We start from the raw sequence: 19,312 nt of genomic DNA, 5'->3' as shown, positions 1-19,312 counted from the left end.
ATCAGGCTCTGGAACAATGGGTCTCAGTCGACCAAATTTCCCGTTCAGGGACAGGGATCCAGCTCTGGTTTTGCACCTACAAGATTTCCACCCAACAGATACACACCGATGTAGTGTGACCCCTCTCATATACTGATACTAGCAGTCACAGGGATAACATAATTCCTGTTGTGTCACACATTATATTGTTGTTGTTGTTGTTTACCCTGCACATGAACCAATTTAGATTGGACATACACATCGCTTCATCTTTTTTCCAACTATGTGTCTGTACCAATGAAGATTGACCACTAAATGCTCTGTGTCTCAGTGGCCAAGAGGAACCATATCATGTTCTCTGCCTCAATGTTCACCGTTTCTGATGCTGTCAATGCACTGAATGGGACATTATCACGTTTAGTCAGACGATTGAATGATCTAGGTGAGATACTGACCTACCCACGTTTAATCAGACTATTGATTGGGTCTAATCAAGAGATACTGACCTACTGACGGAGGTATTTTGTATAAAGCATAGTTTTGGATGGTGTCGGAGGCACGCCGTCTCAAGCGAACTGTAGCCACGAGAGGCACCACCGAGCGAGTGAAAGCGAGCAAGTCGCCGTGCCGAACGTTGCGACGTTCGCTTGAGCCAACCCAGCGCCGTCCAAGTTATGTACCGATAGGCACAGAATCGTAAATCATGATTGGTCAGTATCTCACTAATCAATAGTCTGATTACACGTGGGTAGGTCAGTATCTCACCTACTCAGACCATTCAATCGCCTGATTACACATGATAATGTCCCATTCAGTAGTAGTAAGTAGTAGTAATAATTTATTTTGGTCATAACAGGACAATCACATTATCCAAACATATGGGTTAGACCAAAAAGGTGTAGGCTGAAGCCAATGGCTTATTTATCCTTTTCACACCAAAAAGAATTGACGTACAGTAAAGGAAAAAACAGGAAAACAAGAAGGAAAAAAAATGAGAAAACAAACAAAAGAGAAGATTAACACAACAGAGAAAAAACAAGACAAACGTGATCACGACAACCAAAAGACAGGACTTACAGATTTCTCGAATATCATCAAATTTCAATATCCATATATAATACTATAGTAATCAATTTGAATAATACTTTATTATACATAATTATAATACATAATTATTATGTAATTAAACAGTGCATTGATAGTATCAGAAGCCGGTGCAATGTTCAATGTTCAAGCTGGAGGAAGCACAGATGATTGTGTGCTGCTTATTTGCACAACCGCTGTGAAATCCATGTCACTCACCCCCAGTTCCTCAAATGTTTATATTTGAACAGTTTTCTGAGGATTATCTGGAACTAGACCATACCCATCGGGGGATATGAGCACAGAAAGTATTATGCAGTTTGGGTTATGCACTGTGCACAGATAGTATATCAGGGATGGAAAGTGAGTGTTGGTACCTGCAACAGTTCAAATAGGCGAGCGAGTCCCCACACAAACACACACGGCCGGCCGGACTGACCTGCACGCGTCCCGTCGCCGCTTAAGCATGACATTTTAAATCTTTTATTACAAAAATATTGCAAGAAATTGAAGCCACCAGGTCATTATGACCAATTCATGTACAGTAGGCCTATAGATTATACTGCTCAAAGAAATGTAGGGAACACTTTGATCCCTTAATTATTTTGAGCAGTGTAGTATAAGAATTTACTTTTGTATCCAGCTCCGCATGTCTCATGTAAAACAGTTTACGGTTGACTAGTGGAGACAGTACTGAACCCTTTATATGGACATCAGACAAGAATAAATAAAACACATTGTAAGATGGGTGGCAACGAGAAATTGAAGCATTTTTTATATAAATGTGTGCGTGCGTTCGTGTGTGTGTGTGTTAGGCCTACCTCTCTCATTTGGGTTGGTGTGTAAGTAATTGTAATTGTGCAATTACAATATGATGAATAAGTGGCCTCACATGGCAAGCATCATCGACGCTTTCTCCCTGACACTCTTGCCTGTTCTTGTGTTTCATTCTCACTACTATTGCTGCTATCTAAAACCTATACTGCTAGAAACCTGGGTGTCTCTTTTGATCCTGACCTGAATCTGTAAAACACGTTGACACGTTGTGAGCTTGTAGATCGACTTCTTTTGGTGAAAAAACTCTAACCCTAACACCTAAACCTAACCTAAATGCCTAATCCTAACACTAACCCCAACCTGATTTTATTTTATTTTATTGTAAACCTCTAAAAATATGTTTTAATCACAACCATTTTTCTTGTGTGGACCAGGGAAACAAATGGTCCTCTCTGTCTATTTCTCAAATTCTACTATACTTGTGGGGACATTTGGTCCTCATAAGTATAGAAATACAATACTCGTGCGCACGCACATGCGCACATACACACGCGCACGCACGCACGCACGCACGCACGCACGCACACACGCACGCACGCACGCACGCACGCACGCATGCACACACACACACACACACACACACACACACACACACACACACACACACACACACACACACACACACACACACACACACACACACACACACACACATACACACATACACACACACACACACACACACACACACACACACAGTTGTGACCATGATCAGAAAAGCAGTCAGGCTTTATAAAGACAGTGCAGAGAACAGCCTATGCATCTCTCCTTCTGTTACGGAGCAAACAGAGAACACGGTAAGTCACTAAATACTTCTTATAATATCTCTGTAGGGTGAGAAAATACTTTGACAATACTGCCAGTGCCATCCAAATTAGAGAACAGTAGCAAATTCACTCTGAATGTATTGATAACTTAAGCATCAGTTTGGTGTAATCTGTGTTAGTTGTGTGTGAGATGTGCTAAAATCTTGAGCATTACTTTATATGATTTAAACAAAGATATCCTGGACTATCATGCTGAAAACTAAATATTCTTATTACTCAGGTTTGATAAGCAGCTGAGAGATAATAGTGCTGATAAGTTATTAAATGGCACATTGTATTATGGTCTAAAGAACTTAATAACAGTACAATTGTTTATTGCAATATCACAGAGTATGGGGCTCCTAGAATTCACGTTGACTTTTATGTTAGATAAGCATACAGGAGACACATAGGCTGTATAGAGCGAACCTAGTGAACCTTGCATTGTGTTAGAAACCTGCATACACTTGGTGTTAGCGGGTAAAATTTGACCCGTGATTTAACTCAGCCCAAAATACTCAAAAAATAATTATTACGGGGCCAAGCACTGGCACAGTGCAAGGCTCCGTTTTATTATTGGCATTATTCACTATTCTTCTGCCACGTTTCGCAGTTCTGGCTTAACCGTGCTGTCGCTTTTTACGAAACTCTGCCATATGGTAGATGGTCATGAAAAACGATCAAGAAATGAATCTCACACTCATTCGTCAAAGGGTGGCACTATAGCACTCAATTGAAAATGGCAACTTTGAACAGCGACAACTCATGCCCTGTTTGACCTACCGCCATAAAACTTCCATACACATAATGTGTCTACTCATGATGAACAACTTTCACACTCTGACTTTTGACCTTTGACCTTTAGATCTCCCACCATTTTGAAATATATGAAAAGCAGTTCAAATCAACTCCTCCTGGGATTTTTGATCAATGTGCATGAAACTTTCTGCAAATGCAAACTTTAAAAAAAAAATTAAATTTAAATTTAAAAAAAACTTGCTTACACATTACCCTTAGCTGAGAGAGGGGTGAAGCAGGGACCCCCTCTACATATTGCATAAAATTGTGCTGCAGATTAAACTTTTTCATAGATTTTATACATTGCCACATACTTATTTGACAGCACTATCATCAGTGTAAACTTGACCTTTGGCTCTGTACTTGGCCCTGCATACGGCATTAGCATAGTAACACTGGGCCAGGTTCCTGTTCACATGTTGTTGACTGATACCTGCTCTGAGTGAGGAAGCTGCTCATTCAGGAATCACGTTAACATCAAACATGTGACCACAGTTCCATTATTGAGGCTGTTTGTCTGGGGCGGGCTATTATTGTACTGTGAGACACTGCAATTTGGACTGCAGTCCTACACATGGGCTTTCTGCTTGTTTTGTAACAGTGGTAATCTAGGAATTGAAGCTTATTTATTACTTCTGTAATAAAGCACTATAAATGGAATGAGCGGTTTTGACTGAATATTTGTTTTTTTACTAACCCTATTGTGCTTTTTGTGTCTTTTTACAGATGGATTTCCGGTTACTTTTGATATCGGTATTATTATCAGTCCTTCATAACAGCAGGGCACAACAAGGTAAGATGCAGAACACATTTTAATATGACACATTTCTTTATTGACAACAAATATCACATGATTTAGTTACAATTATTGGTACTTCCAGCTCTTGATTTGTGTCACATCAACCTCTTTCTAGCTTCTCCTTCCTGTGTCTCTACTGTACAATCTACAGATACTCTACCTGTAGACCTATATTCATCATAACATGCTACCCATTTCAGCGTGATACCCATTTGTCTGAGATTACTAATCATAGAAGTCAAGCTTGTTTATTTACCAGGGCATGATATAAATCAAAATATTGTTAATCATCTTTATCTGTTGCTTTTGTGCTATGAGATTAGAACTTTGTGTACTTTTAGAACATTTCCCTGTCATAGAGGCAATGCAACACTTTCTAACCGCATTCACAGCTGCCCTTCAGATTATTATAATACTGTATGCCTGAATATACTGTTCAATTGTTACTTATTAAACTATTAGAATGTCAATTTGGCTTTTTCCTAACCATGATCCGCTGTAAACTATGGTAGCCTACCATAGTGGCGTGCACAGACATTTTGAGGGGCAGGCGCTCAGTGAAAAAGAAAGGGCATCTTGTGTTGCACGTGGAACCGCAGACTGCCTAGTAGTGTGATATTTATCACAGGCACAGCTTGTACGTCGTAATTGCATATGTATTTATTTCAATAGCCATATGCTGTTTGATGTTTCATAATATTCAACAGGTTGTTTTCTGCTAAATTACTGTAACAATTCAATACAACATAAATAAGTAGGCTACTACTATTCTTAATGTACCTGTACAGAAGATTGAAATACCACCTTGAACTGAGCATTATTCACTATCAGTCAGTGGACTCATCCAAAGACACAGCTAAAATGCACTGTGTATGTTGTACAGTCTAAGGGCCATGTCAAATCTTTATTATGAGGACACTCCTGCATGTTGGTAAGCTTTCTTATAGGCTGATCATAGTCATCTTTTAATGTTTTTCTTCTCATTCAGTTGATTATTCAGTGAGGCTGGTCGGTGGTTCAGACTCCTGTTCAGGCAGAGTGGAGGTGTACTACAGTGGTATCTGGGGGACGGTGTGTGATGATGATTGGGATCTGGATGATGCCCAGGTTGTGTGTAGACAGTTAGGCTGTGGAACAGCTCCAGTGTCAGCACCAGGGGGAGCCCACTTCGGACACGGTGTTGGAAACATCTGGTTGGATGATGTCAGGTGTTCAGGCAGTGAGTCACAGCTTTCACAGTGCAGCCATAGGGGGATTGGAAACCACGACTGTGGACACAGAGAAGATGCTGGTGTTGTTTGTAAAGGTAAATATGAATTTTATTGCAATATGTGTTGTCATCCTATTCTATATTAAAATTTACTAAAGGGAGGACAGGCCGGCGGCCTGGCCGGCCAGCCGGCGGGCGGACCTCTGACGTCACGCTCATGTCACCATGACTCAGCCATAACCACATAAGGAGTTCCCAATGCAGCTACGCCCAATGTTGAGCTCATAGGACTAGATAGCACAATCCCTTAGATTAATCAGCACTTGGTATTGAGTGGGGTAGGGGTAAACACTTCACTGGGGTCTTCAGGTGGGCACCCTCCTTCATTGGTGTTTCGTTGATAGGCCCACGACACCTCCGCAGGGCTCAAGGCAACACCTGGTGTCCCTGGTTTTTATCATCATCATCATCATCATCATCATCATCATCATCATTGTGATATCGTAACTGTGCTGATATCTAGAATAACCACTCCAGTATTCCAGGTCACTGTATGTTTATTTGCTTTCAAGTTGTGGTGTACAGGAACCGGCTTGGGTAAACAACAAAGCAGCCTCTACTGCGCATGTCAGAATACTTTCTAACCAGGGTGCCCTCCTCCGGACTGGAGTGATAGAACAGGTTACAATTATCACAGGATATCACAATCATCATCATCATCATCATCATCATCATCATCATCATCATCATCATTATCATCATCATAGCCATAGCCAGTATTTAAGTTCTACTGGCTGCTGGAATCAGAGAGTCAACTTGTCTTTTTGTTTGGCTTCAGTTCAAATGTGGTCACTGCCTCTCCACCAGAGCTACATGCCTCTTGGCATAATGAATGCATATTGTTCAGTCCATTGCCAATTTTTTCAATGTCCACCTTTCTTTTACTGACAAACTTTGAACATGCTATTTTCATTCACATTGGGAATCCAGGCTCCTACTGTTGCTAAAACGCCTGCAAAAACATTAAAAGTAGGCTACTGGTTCTAACCACTAGCACACTGGTCAAAACTAAAGCGAAAGTAAAAGTGGGCACTCTGAACTCTGACCCCAATCAACAACCTGCCAACTCCTCAACGAGCTGTTGTCACGGAGATGACAGCTCATTGAGCCATAATACAAGTGTAGGACTGCACAGAGAAGCAGTCTCAAGTAAACAGAGATGAGTCTTTTCAACTCTTTTGAGTTTGCGCGGGGCTCGGGAAGGGGAGGAGATGTGTGTGTGTGTGTGTGTGTGTGTGTGTGTGTGTGTGTGTGTGTGTGTGTGTGTGTGTGTGTGTGTGTGTGTGTGTGTGTGTGTGTGTGTGTGTGTGGCTGCTGTAGCTATAGCGCACCTCTGTAGACACGCCCCCTTTGCGCGCTGTGCTGCACGTTGGCGTTGAGAGGGAAGGGAGGGGCACGGCATGGGGGTCCCACGGGCACATGTAGGGGGATCTCTGGCAAAATTACAACGCACATCTCGGCCATTGTTAATATATTAGAAGCTTGGGGGGTCCCCAGCTAAATGATGGATAGGAACCAAATGGACCCTTATGGGTCTGCAACTCTGAAAGTGTACAAATGGAACCAAATGGACCTGTTAGGGTCCAGTTGGTTCCATTTGTACACTCTCAGAGTTAAATTCACATTGATTTTACCATATGAATTGGGTTCCCAGAGATAGAAATGCCATTAAATGGGGGTCCGTAGCCTAATCCATGTCAAACTGGGTGGTCCTGACTCCTTGCAATTAAAATGGTTGAGAATCACTGCTAGAGCCGTGAAAAATAATCTTCTCTTATGGGGGTCCCTGGCTTATCTTTTCAAATGGGGGTCCGCGGGCTAATAAGTGTCAATTTGGGGGGTCCTTGACATGAAGGCTACACTGTAAAAAACAAAAGAAAACAACCAAACACTGTAAATTAAAAAAACGTTCAAAAGGGCACTTGCTTGCAGAGGGCGAAACCGAGAGTCTATCTGTGCACGTCTATCACTTACTCATTTATAGTTTTATGACAATATTTTTTTTTACAAGATCACTTCATTCCTTGGAAAAACTGCCTGAAGCATGACTCATCTCTTTTAAATTGTAAGGTAGCCCATAAAATGTTTCACTGCCAGCAACTCAGACTGTGTCGAATGACTAAGTGAAGTGAGTGCTAACTTAAACCCTCTATACTTAGTAAAACTGACAGGAGTTGAAACTGTACTTGGTACGCTCTTTTTCACTCTACACCAAATCTCTTCGACCAAAAATAGCCAATCTTGTTTGCATGTTCTCCCCGTGTTCCCTAGCGCTCAGGTCACCCTCACAAAAACATGCAGTAATCCTGGTCACTATACTGCCTCCCCTGGCCAGCCGGGGCGCCTGATGGAGGGGAAAGGAACTGGTTGGAATAACGTGTTCCTTCCACGCGTTACGTCCTACCGGGGAAACTCTCCTCTGTCAGGTGATAAGAAGGTCAGTTGGCTCTCATGCATTGAAGGAGGCATGAGCTCGGCCCTGGCTTTCCTAGGTTGGCACAGGGAAGGTAGTGCCCAGGATTATATAGACAATTGGCACTGGGTATAAAAAATGGGGTTACAAAATCGTGGGATAAAAATGGAGTTAAAAAAATAAATAATAAATAGCCAATCTACAAGCCCACAACGCGTTGCAACGCGACACGTTGTGAGCTTGTAGATGTCATGAGCGATCTTTGGTGAACGTTCCCCTCAGAATAGCGACACTAGGGGTTCAAGTGGTAAATAATACTGTTTCCATATAAATTCATTGTTTGTGTATTAATTTCAGAGAGTATCTGCATTAAGGCAAATGCACAGTCATGTGGGGAATGTATCCAGGTCTCTGAAACGTGTGGATGGTGCACAGACGAAGTGAGTTCCATTGTTAAAGCTGACATTTAACTATTGTATCATAGATGTGATCGTTATTTTGTCTGTGAGTGATGTGTCTGCTATTTTGTCGGGGGGGGGGGGGGGAGGTGGGGGTTTTTGAGCAGTGGTATCAGCGCTGTCTAAGATGTGGTTCCTTGTCCAACTTTGATTTCTTATGTTTTATAATAGGCTAAGTATCATGTAGTTTAATAATCAAAAATATTAGGACTGTGGTTATTATATTCAAAGACTATATTATGTGATATACTATAAAGCCACTGATCAAAACAGTAGATTAGTACAATACTGCTTTTTATTACACATTTGCGGAGGTGGGAATATGAGTTCAATTTGAGTCATCTCTTTTTATCTGAAACTGATGTTGGTTCAAATTAATTGGCTGTCAACTGTGAATGTTTAGAATTTTGACATCAGAGTGTTATTGTAGACTGGTATTTGTTTCCTGTTTGCCGAGCCTGCCTGTACCTCTTTAGCTCCTGACATCAAAGCGAGTAACAGAGATGTCACTCTTTAGATTTTACACCTGGAAAAAAAGGCTGTCAGGAAAGTCTTGATAAATTACAGTATATGCCTGTTCATTTTTGTACACGTGATACAGCAGCCATTTTAACAGACAAGGCTTAACCACTTATGCCCTATTTCATACTTGTTGACGCAACACTGAAAATAGCCGATCTACAAGTGTAAAATAGGGCCTACTGTAAGTGGTTAATCATGATTTAAAATGTCAGTTCTATAACTGTAGAGGCTCAGCAACACAGTGTGAAAAAAAGAAAGAAAAATAAACCTTATTATTCTAATTTATTTTGGGTACTGTATTATCTGTATTTTATTTGTTTTGAAAGTCAGCAACTGTAATACAATGAAACATCTAATTTACCTTAGTGATTTTATAAATTCATAGTGTTGTGGAATAACTTATATGCGTAATAATCGTGAAACCGTAATTGTTTTTATTTATATATAATTGTTGCATCCCTACTCAGGGACTGGTGGTAATTAACTGGTGAAGTTGTTTTATGTTGGTTATTATGATGGTATTATACCATGTGATATAATTGAATTGAATTTCTCTTCTATATAAACAGTATTTCATTTGAACTTCAAAATCAATCTAATCGGTGTCCTGGGAATTAGGCTGTTTTGACTCTGTGCACTGTCTCAGACTCTCTGTGCCTTGTGGGCTATCATATTCATGTGCATTCAATCTATACACATAATTAACCTTATTGGTCATCTGTTTCTCTTTATGCTTGCTGACCGAGAATAATGAATTGCATATCATTGATGTTGGATCCAAGAGTCGCATCTGTAGAACATTTCTGTGACTCCATCCTTGTTTACATTTTCAAATAATGGAATGGAAATTATTTGTTTAATGAATGAAAACGTCATAGAGACAGAGTCTGTGAATTGGAGCAATAAACACTATCCTCCTTTTCTTCTTGGCTTTTGCCTGCAGGCTCAAAACGTGAAAGAAACCTATAGTTACACTTTGCGTCAAATGGCAACTGAAGTGATTTAAATATAAATCCTGTATAGAACGGTTATTCCCTCTTTTTGATCAGATGGTCTAAATTCCTGAAAAACTGCAATGCAAATCATGTGATGACCAGTACCCTTTGAGGGTTTAAAACCTTCGGTTTGACGCATCTCTTGACGCACTCCCTTGTTCCCCAACAAAGAACAGTTATTCCTTCCGTCTAAATTCTGAGACACTGTTGTAATGTGATCGTGATGATGACCAATGATCTCCATTGACTTTGAACACTTTGTTTGACCCTCACAGTGTCACTCTCTTCTTCCTCTCTGACAACAGAATTTCCTCAACCAACAGAATGTCCTCAACCAGGACGAGTCGAGGTCGGCCCGTTGCGACGACCTGGCATCCCTGATAAAAAGGAACTGCAACGTGACCATGATCGAGAACCCACGCGGCAGCAAGGCTGTTGTCAAGGACAAACCTGTCACCAACCGCAACTTCCGCAAGAAGGACGTGGCTGAGAAACTAGACCCTGAACAGATCACTCAGATCCAGCCTCAGAAGCTCACCCTCACCCTCAGATCTGGTAAAGATGACATCATCTTTATCAGTCCCTTTGGGGACGTTTGGCAGCAGAAAGTAATCGTTAGCAATACTAACAATAATGATAATGCTAATAATAATTACAATGACAACTGGGCACTTTTCCAGTCAACAGCAAAATACTTCACAATAAAACAGAGGTGAAAAATCTATTTAGATGGTTTTTGGAACAGACAATCCCAAGGGAATTGGGGAGCAGCACAGAGGAAGAAAATGGAGTGAGCTAAAATTAAAGTTAAATACTTCAATCAAGTATGCAGGTCATAAAGCATAGAAATCAGTTGGATTATGTTTGACTTTCTGCACACTGTTTTTGAACAACGTTTTTCCACATTTTCAGTGTGTTAAAATAACAAAAGTCTAGATGAGTTGGGATGAAGGAGAAAAATACAAATCTGTAATTGTCTTTGTAAATGTCTTCTTTTAATGACGTTAATACAAGATCAAAGCAAATCATATTTTTAGAAGGACAGAGGCAGTAGTTAACAGTGGTTGTCTTTGGGAGATATGTCAGTAAATAGCATACATCGTTCTCCGACCAGGTGAGCCTCAGACCTTCTCTCTGAAGTTCAAGCGTGCCGAGGACTACCCCATCGACCTGTACTACTTGATGGACCTGTCCTTCTCCATGAAGGACGATCTGGAGAACGCCAAGAACCTGGGAACCGACCTCAAGAGGGAAATGCAGGAGATCACATCTGACTTCAGGATCGGTAGGAGCAACTCAAACTCATATTTAAATGGTTTCAATAAATTAAATTAGATTAAATCGTTTTTTTTTTTATCCAGAAATGTAATCGGCGAGCCTACTAGTTCAAACATGTGATGGCCATAAATCATTGATACAAAATTAACTCATCAACTTTCTCTTTCTTATATGTAACCTGCTTTCACCCCAGCATATATTCCACCAGGAGAAATGTCTTCTACAGTACGTCAGTACAATATCTTGCAAACACAGTAGCTCTGAAAACACAATCCTTTGTTGTTCTTAGGGTTCGGTTCCTTTGTGGACAACAACAGCACCACGCCCACCAGGCTCCTCAACCCCTGCACAGGCAATCAGAACTGCACCCGCCCCTTCAGCTACAAGAACCAAGGAAGGAGACGAGTTCAACAAGCTGGTCAGTCAGCAGCAGATCTCAGGGAACCTGGACTCTCCTGAGGGAGGCTTAATTCATGCAGGTGGCTGTCTGCGAGGTGAGAAGGACTCAGTTACACACTGGAGTGTATAGTTGGTTGGACTGCATTAGCTAAGCTAAGGAACACTATTGCCCTCTGTTTGTCGGACTTGAACTCTAAATTAAGCGTCTGTCTGTCTCGAACCTGTTAGAAACAAATCGGCTGGAGGAACGTGACTCGTCTGTTGGTGATCTCCACCGACGCTGGCTTCCACTTCGCCGGAGATGGCAAGCTGAGTGGCATCGTCCTGCCCAACGATGGCAAATGTCACCTGGAGAACAACGTGTACACCATGAGCCACTACTATGTATGTGTTTCATACCGGAGTATAGTTTTTATAAACAAGTTATTCTTACCTAATATATAATGGACACTTCAGTTCTTTCTCACGATTTCTGTGTTTTCACTGGTGTTATTTGTATGTGCTGAGTGTTCGCTTGTTCCCTTATTGATTTCGTTATTTTATTCATTTAATTATTTTTAAATAACAGGACTACCCCTCCATTGCACACTTGGTGCAGAAGCTAAGTGATCACAACATCCAGACAATCTTTGCCGTCACAGAGGAGTTCCAGCCCGTTTACAAGGTAAAGTTGTCATCTTTCTGTAGAACTTGTTTCCCACTCTTGAGACTTCATAGTCATCCAATGATTATGGACTTGTGTGATATTGCAAAGAATTTGATGTGATCAAATGTCATGTTCTGTCCCTTACAGGAGTTGAAGAATCTCATCCCCAAGTCGGCTGTGGGAACTCTGTCCTCCAACTCTAGTAACGTCATCAAGCTCATTATTGATGCTTACAATGTGAGTTGAACGGTAGTGTGTTCACATGTTCAAGGAACATGTATAGCGCTTTTCTAGACAAAGTTACAAAGTCCTTTACAGAACATGTTAAAAATAGTAAGATGGCATTCTACACTAAAATCAAAAGGCATGGCTAGTTCGACACGCTATGCTCCTTAGCTTCAATGGTAAATGCAGGGAATGCATGAACCTGAACTCAGGATACTGCTAATAGTACCTTCTTCAGAACTGGTCCATTGGTAAATACGCAACTACCAATGGAGAAGGTTTTCCTCACAGTGGAACAACTTGTTGCTGGATGAAAAACAATTGTAATAAAAAGTATCATTAACCTCTCTCTGTGTTCTAGTCTCTGTCATCTGAAGTGATCCTGGAGAACGGCAGGTTGCCTGAGGGAGTCTCCATCACGTACAAGGCCATCTGTAAGAACGGTGTGGTGGGGACCGGGGACAATGGGAGGAAGTGCTCCAACATCTCCATTGGAGATGAGGTATTAATTCATCTTAACAACAGAAAGAATTGGAAGAACTCAAGATTGCATTGTAAAAACAACAACTCAGGATGTTTGTCTGAAATGTGAAAAGAAACTTAGTGTAATGACACTTTAATCTTCCTCTGTTTCGCAGGTGTACTTTGAGATTTTCGTGGAGTCCCAGAAGTGTCCGTCTCACGGCAAAGCAGAGAGCATTAAGATCAAGCCCCTGGGATTCACTGAGGAGGTGGAGATCGTGCTCAAGTTCATCTGCGACTGTCAGTGCTCCAAAGGAGGAGAGCCCAACAGCCCGATATGCCACGAAGGCAACGGAACCTTTGAATGTGGAACCTGCAAGCAAGAATGAAGGCAAAGGTGTCACTCTTATGTTTCTTGTCCACTGATAGGCTAGCCCATTGATCTGGAAAGATGATAAGACCACCTGACCACATTCCTTGAAATAGACAGACCAACTGAATTCCGGTTAAAGCTGTCTCAGGGCTATCTTAATAGATTGGTTTTACATTGTTTTTTTCTTAACTTATTTTCCAGGTAGAAAATTCTGGAAAACAAAAACACAAATATGAGAATGACACATACACAGAAAAATGAAATTAAATGAAAATAAATAAATAAAGTAAAGACAAACATTTTTTTTGTTGAGGTGGGCGTTAAAACACAAGGGTTAACATATTAACGGATTACAGTCTTTTCTTTTATTTATTTATCAATAAATCAATGAGTTACATTTCTCATCAAACAGTAAGAAGTCCATTTCTTCCAGTTCTTCGCATATTGTTCCGCTCTCAGCCTAAGAGAGAAGGTCAGATTCTCCATAGAGTCTACAGTATCTTGGTTTTACATTGTGCATATGACATAAGTATTACTCACTAATCTCATGTCAATGGTGATGTCTTGGTTTTGTAGTCTTTTCCATTAGAAAACTGGTCCAGTATTTGTCCTTGTGGTCTCTGTTATGTTATGTCTTGTAAATATGAACTGGTACAGTAGCCTATACAGTATGTCCTGGTGGTGTCTCTTATTATGTTAACGTGTCTTGTAAATATGAACTGGTACAATCCTGGGGTTTTTGTTATGTTGTCCATGTGTCTTGTAGTATTTGACTTTGACTCGTCTCGAGTTGTCTGTCATTCATTCTATAATAGCGAACGTGAGGCTACATTTCATTGTACAGTATATATTTAAGATTATATTATGTTCTGGTCTGCTATGCTCTCGTATGTAACTTGTGTGTATTTAACTTTGTTCTTTCAGGTGTAATGAGGGTCGTATTGGCAGGCTGTGCGAATGCAGTAAGGACGAGGTGGATCTGGACTATCTGCCAGATCTGGGCGATCTGGTCGCCAACTGCCGCAACGGCAGAGATATCTGCAGCAACAATGGAGACTGTGTCTGTGGCAGATGTGAATGCAAGAAACGGGACAACCCTGCCGAGACCTACGATGGCAAGTACTGCGAGTGTGACAACTTCAACTGTGACCGCTCCAATAACAAGCTCTGTGGAGGTGAGCCGTCTGGACTGCTTTGTGCGACTCCTTTTTTTGCCATGGTTTGCTTTGCAACACTCCTCACCTCTCCTCTGCTTGTGTCTCTCCTCTTTCAGGACATGGACGCTGTGAGTGCAGAGTGTGCGTCTGTGACGCCGGCTACACCGGAAGTGCCTGTGACTGTTCCCTGGACCAGTCCACCTGTCTGGCCAAGAATGGACAGATCTGTAATGGCCGTGGGTCCTGTGACTGTGGCGTCTGCAGGTGCACCAACCCCAAGTTCCAGGGCCCCACCTGTGAGATCTGTCCCACCTGCCCTTTCGTCTGCACGGTGCACAAGTGAGTCTCCATATCCTGGCAGATTGGATGACAAGATGGCATTTACTGCCAAAATCCCATTGTACAGATTTTTCCATTTCACTCTCACTGTCAAAATTTGTGTGGGAGTCAGAGTAATGTCCCACGTCAAGAAAATAGCTATATTTCATATGTTTCAGAATGTAGAATTCTAGCAGTTTTCAGGAAAATATAAATGAGAAAGTACATTTTGAGTGGCCACAATAAATAAACCACCAGCTCGGTGGCGTTGCGTGGTTTGCCCTGAGATTTGGAGATCAGGGGTTCAATTGCGCTTGACAATGTGTCACAAAAGTGATGTTCAGGTTCCCGTACCCAGCACTATCCGATATGTTCCGGTGCTTTCCCCTTCCTCCCTCTGCACTAAAGACCTATCAACGCTGTTTTGTGCATTTACTGTATACATTTTGGGCCATATGTGCCCTCCCGCAGGCTGATAATTTAGGCTGGGTTTACTGATATCTTGTTAATTCAATAAAAAATCACACCCTGTGTGAAGTGGGCGGTGTCTTGCTAGCTAATCACAATACTGAATGGAGTCAACCAATCATGTACAAAAGATAAATACATTTATTGAAACACTCTTTATGATGGACGAAACCATAACTTGAAAAAAACCAATTTTTGGTTTTTTTCAAGTTATGCTTTCTTATATAGGGCTATGCACATGTGTCATGTGACACTGGCCAATCACAGTCCTGAATAGACTGTGATTGGCCAATCACAGCGCAGGATAATTGTACAAATTTCCTGGGCCCAGATCACAGCGCAGGAAAATGTACATTTTTCCAAATCTCACTTATAGGGGCGGTTTCACCGCCCAAAAAACGAAAACATCTTTCTCTCTCCACAGGGACTGTGTCCAGTGCCGGGCGTTTGAGGTCGGTGAGTTTAAGGACACATGCCAGCGAGACTGCAGCTACTTCAACCTGATCAAGGTGAAGGACCGCGACGGGCTTCCCCAGCCCTACGACCAGAGCTTCCCCCTGACCCACTGTAAGGAGCGCGACGCCAACGAATGCTGGTTCTACTACAGCTACGCCGTCCGGAACGACGGCACCAAGGAGGTCTTCGTGGTGGAAACGCCGGGTGAGTGCCGGTGCCAAGGCATTATGCATAAAATGTAGGCATGTTTGAAGCTAGCAGATTTGCAAGCATAGTTATATACTGGACGATACCGCATTGGCTGGGTTGCTGGTCATTGGAGCAACGTGTCAACGGTTGCTGTGCCGCCATATTGGTTAGAGCAAGCTGTGACTCCTAATGTATGTATGCCCCATGTATGTCTATGGAAGCAGGAGGTCAATTCACATTGAAAATCGTCATAACTCGCTGAATTCTCAACCGATTTTCAAGCGGTTTGGTTTGCTACAAATGTTAGACATGAAGTTATTTCATGATATAGGATGGTTGTTTAAATAAAAATGTGGGTTTTCATATCAAAACACCTTATCGTACTTAGATAATAAAGGTATGATTATATTGTAAAACAGAAAAACGTTTTTAGTCTAAGGTACATACAACTGAGGCATATTTCTTGCAGTGGAATTATGGCAAGGTGCCCTAGGCGGCGTTGACATGACCCCAGTGACCAATCCGGCATCTACGTATTTATGCTTATGGATTTGAAGTATATAAATGTGACATTTCCAGTCATTCATCATCATCATCACCTTTATTGTCTCCACCAGGCCGAAGGCATGGCAAGAGAGTATGTTTTGCACCCTGTCCGTCCGTCCGTGTGTGTGTGTGTGTCCGTGTGTCATTCTGTCATTTTATGTACAGCTAATCTCCGGCACCGTTGGCATGATCGCAGCGAAACTGTGCGCACACACTCCCTGGATGCCACTTCAGAACCTCTGCCCCAAATTTTTCACATGGGCCTTTTATGGCGCCACCAGGAGGCCGATTTGTGCAAAAATAATGTTTTTACTGTACTCCTACAGATTTTGTCAAAACCAGGAGGCCGACATTTTTTGATATTAAGCCTTCAGATTTTATCCAAATTTCACGCAAATCGGTACACATGATCTCTATAGTCATGTGATCAAGATGGATCTGTTTGATTTTTCATATTCCATCCTGATTGGCTAACATTGACATCTAAAGTTTGCAGGAGTGGCCCGTTTTGAACAAAATGCTGCAAATCATGAACCATGCAGCGTCCGATTGCAGTGAAACTTTGCACGCACATTCACACTATGTTGAGGAACAAATGCCACCCTTTTAACATTGCCCTATTATAGCGCCACCAGGGGGCCGAATTTTGCTAAACTTTTTTTTAATAGAACTCCTACAAATTTTGTCCAAACATCACGCAAATCGGTACACATTATCTCTATAGTCAAGTGATTTTTCATATTCCATCCTGAGTGGCGACTTCCGAACATTGCTGGCCCACAATAACCTACCTGACCTGGCGGAGACCTAGCTGTCTTTTCTAGTTGTCAATCGTATGGTCTCAATGCTATAGCGAGAATGCTAAATACCGGTAGCACTAGCCATTACTAATGTAATGCCCGAGGGGAATAGAGGCATCCCAGGAGTTGAACTTGGGGTTCCCACACACCAAGCAGCTTCACTATCCTTGACTAAAAGGCCCTCTAGAGAGCAGACCTGCAACTGTACTGTAGTGCTACATGCTGCATTAATAATGATTTGAGACAGATAATCATTACAATGCTTAGATATCTCAGATGAATGAATTGACCATAACGTTGCATAATGATTTTATTTTATTTTATGTGATTTGTTTATTTATAAAAGGGGCCATGCACAACATAACTGTTGGTCCACTGTTAGATATGTACAGTAGCCAATTTGGATATGTGGCCCATGGGCAGGAAGACATTAAAAACTGTACAAAAATATACAATACTTACGGAAGCATTGTTATGCTTATGCAATTATGCACTCATGCACTGCATTGTTATGCACTCATGCGCCACTGCAAAACACATTTGCATCCCATCTTGTCAAATATGGTCAAGTGCCGCAGGCATCATTTCCAACGCCGCGAGAGTACCCTCTAGCGTTACGAGGAAATAAAGCATAATATAATTATAACATTCAACATTTTCATTAGGTTAATTATAGTTTAGCTGTGATTAATTATGATAAGTCAAATATGCCTAAAGTAATTTATGATGCGATGTGAGAGTGCGGACTAGCCAACACAAACTCGGTACATCTTGATTGCTGTCCTCCACTCCTTCCTATCCAGCATAAGGTCCACAGCTCTGCAGTGTTGTTAGCCCCACTGTCGTGCCACAGTGTGTCTGCGTAGCTTGGGACTCGGTCACATCGTATGCCAGGTGTATTTGTGACAGAGTATCCCCCTATGTTATTTTGCAAATGTAAGGTCATTCACAGGGTGGTAAAATTATATTCAGCTGTGAAACATCAGTTTAAATTGGTTATTTTGACAGCCTTTTGACAGCCTCCAGTTGAGCTAAACTGGAAGTTCTGCTTTAGAGCTACAGTTACATTTAACCCTGTAAGACCCGGATATATTTGTACTTGCAAAAAAAAATTAAAAACCTTTCAGATGATCTTGTAGGAGTATTTAGAAGAGGAAAATATAATGTTTTTAAAAAATATATGTTTTGGTAAGTTTTTATGCAAATGTTGACATTTAGCAACGTTGGGTCCATCAGGTAGCAACATTTCCTATAGGCCATTTTTATGGATAACATGGCAAATGTGTAAATACTTCACTAAAACAACTTAATGATTCATTTATATGGTTTATTATTTGGCCTCAGATCAATTATGAATAATATTTGGCCTCAGAACAGTATACATTATGAATAATAACACCAATAAGCCATATTGTGCCCTGCCTGCCCTTGTATTTTTTTGCAACCAAGAGGGCCCAACGTTGACCAAAAGCAACAAGTATGAATCATGCTATAATTTAAATTTGGGACATATATTTCACAATAATAACATATGTACATGTTCTAGACATTGTAATGTTCACCAAAACAAATATTACAGGCATATTACTTACGTTTTTGTGAGGAATATCTTCCAGAGAAAAAAGAGATCTGTTCCAACAGAGATTTTTCAAGTTGTGATGATTCCTGGCTCTGTGGGGGGTATTTATATGCAAATATCCTGGCCAATGGCATTGTAAGACTAAACAATAGGACCCAATGAGGATTTAGAGGTGAAAAAATAACAGAAAAACAAATTATTTAAACTCCTTTCTTTATAAAATATAATTGTTACTCTAAAGCAACGCTGGGTCTTAGAGGGTTAATCCACTGTCCAAGAGGCTAATCACACTTGAAAAATAAATAAAATAAAATAAAATGAAATGAAATGAAATGAAATGAAATACATAAATACATACATAAATACATACATAAATACATAAATAATAATAATATAATGATGTGCCGATGGATGCTGACTGGGATTGTTGTTGATGATGTTGTTGAAGAAAGAGAC

General features: G+C 41.1%; 1 pseudogene across 1 annotated transcript; it reads left to right on the top strand.

The window, feature by feature from the left end:
• Positions 1-4,229: 4,229 nt before the first annotated feature.
• On the top strand, positions 4,230-18,085 carry LOC308095737 (integrin beta-1-like; annotated as a pseudogene). Its single transcript, XR_013935123.1, has 14 exons — positions 4,230-4,296; positions 8,343-8,425; positions 10,284-10,515; positions 11,075-11,245; positions 11,528-11,732; positions 11,866-12,021; positions 12,206-12,301; positions 12,431-12,520; positions 12,870-13,010; positions 13,147-13,349; positions 14,268-14,518; positions 14,617-14,839; positions 15,711-15,946; positions 18,081-18,085. The product of XR_013935123.1 is annotated as an integrin beta-1-like (transcript).
• The last annotated feature ends 1,227 nt before the right edge of the window (positions 18,086-19,312 follow it).

The sequence above is a fragment of the Gymnoscopelus braueri genome, assembly GCF_963280865.1.
Source record: "Gymnoscopelus braueri genome assembly, chromosome: 11".
NCBI lineage: Eukaryota > Metazoa > Chordata > Actinopteri > Myctophiformes > Myctophidae > Gymnoscopelus > Gymnoscopelus braueri.
Note: the sequence above shows the minus strand (reverse complement) of the source record. Positions and strands in the feature narration are given on the sequence as shown.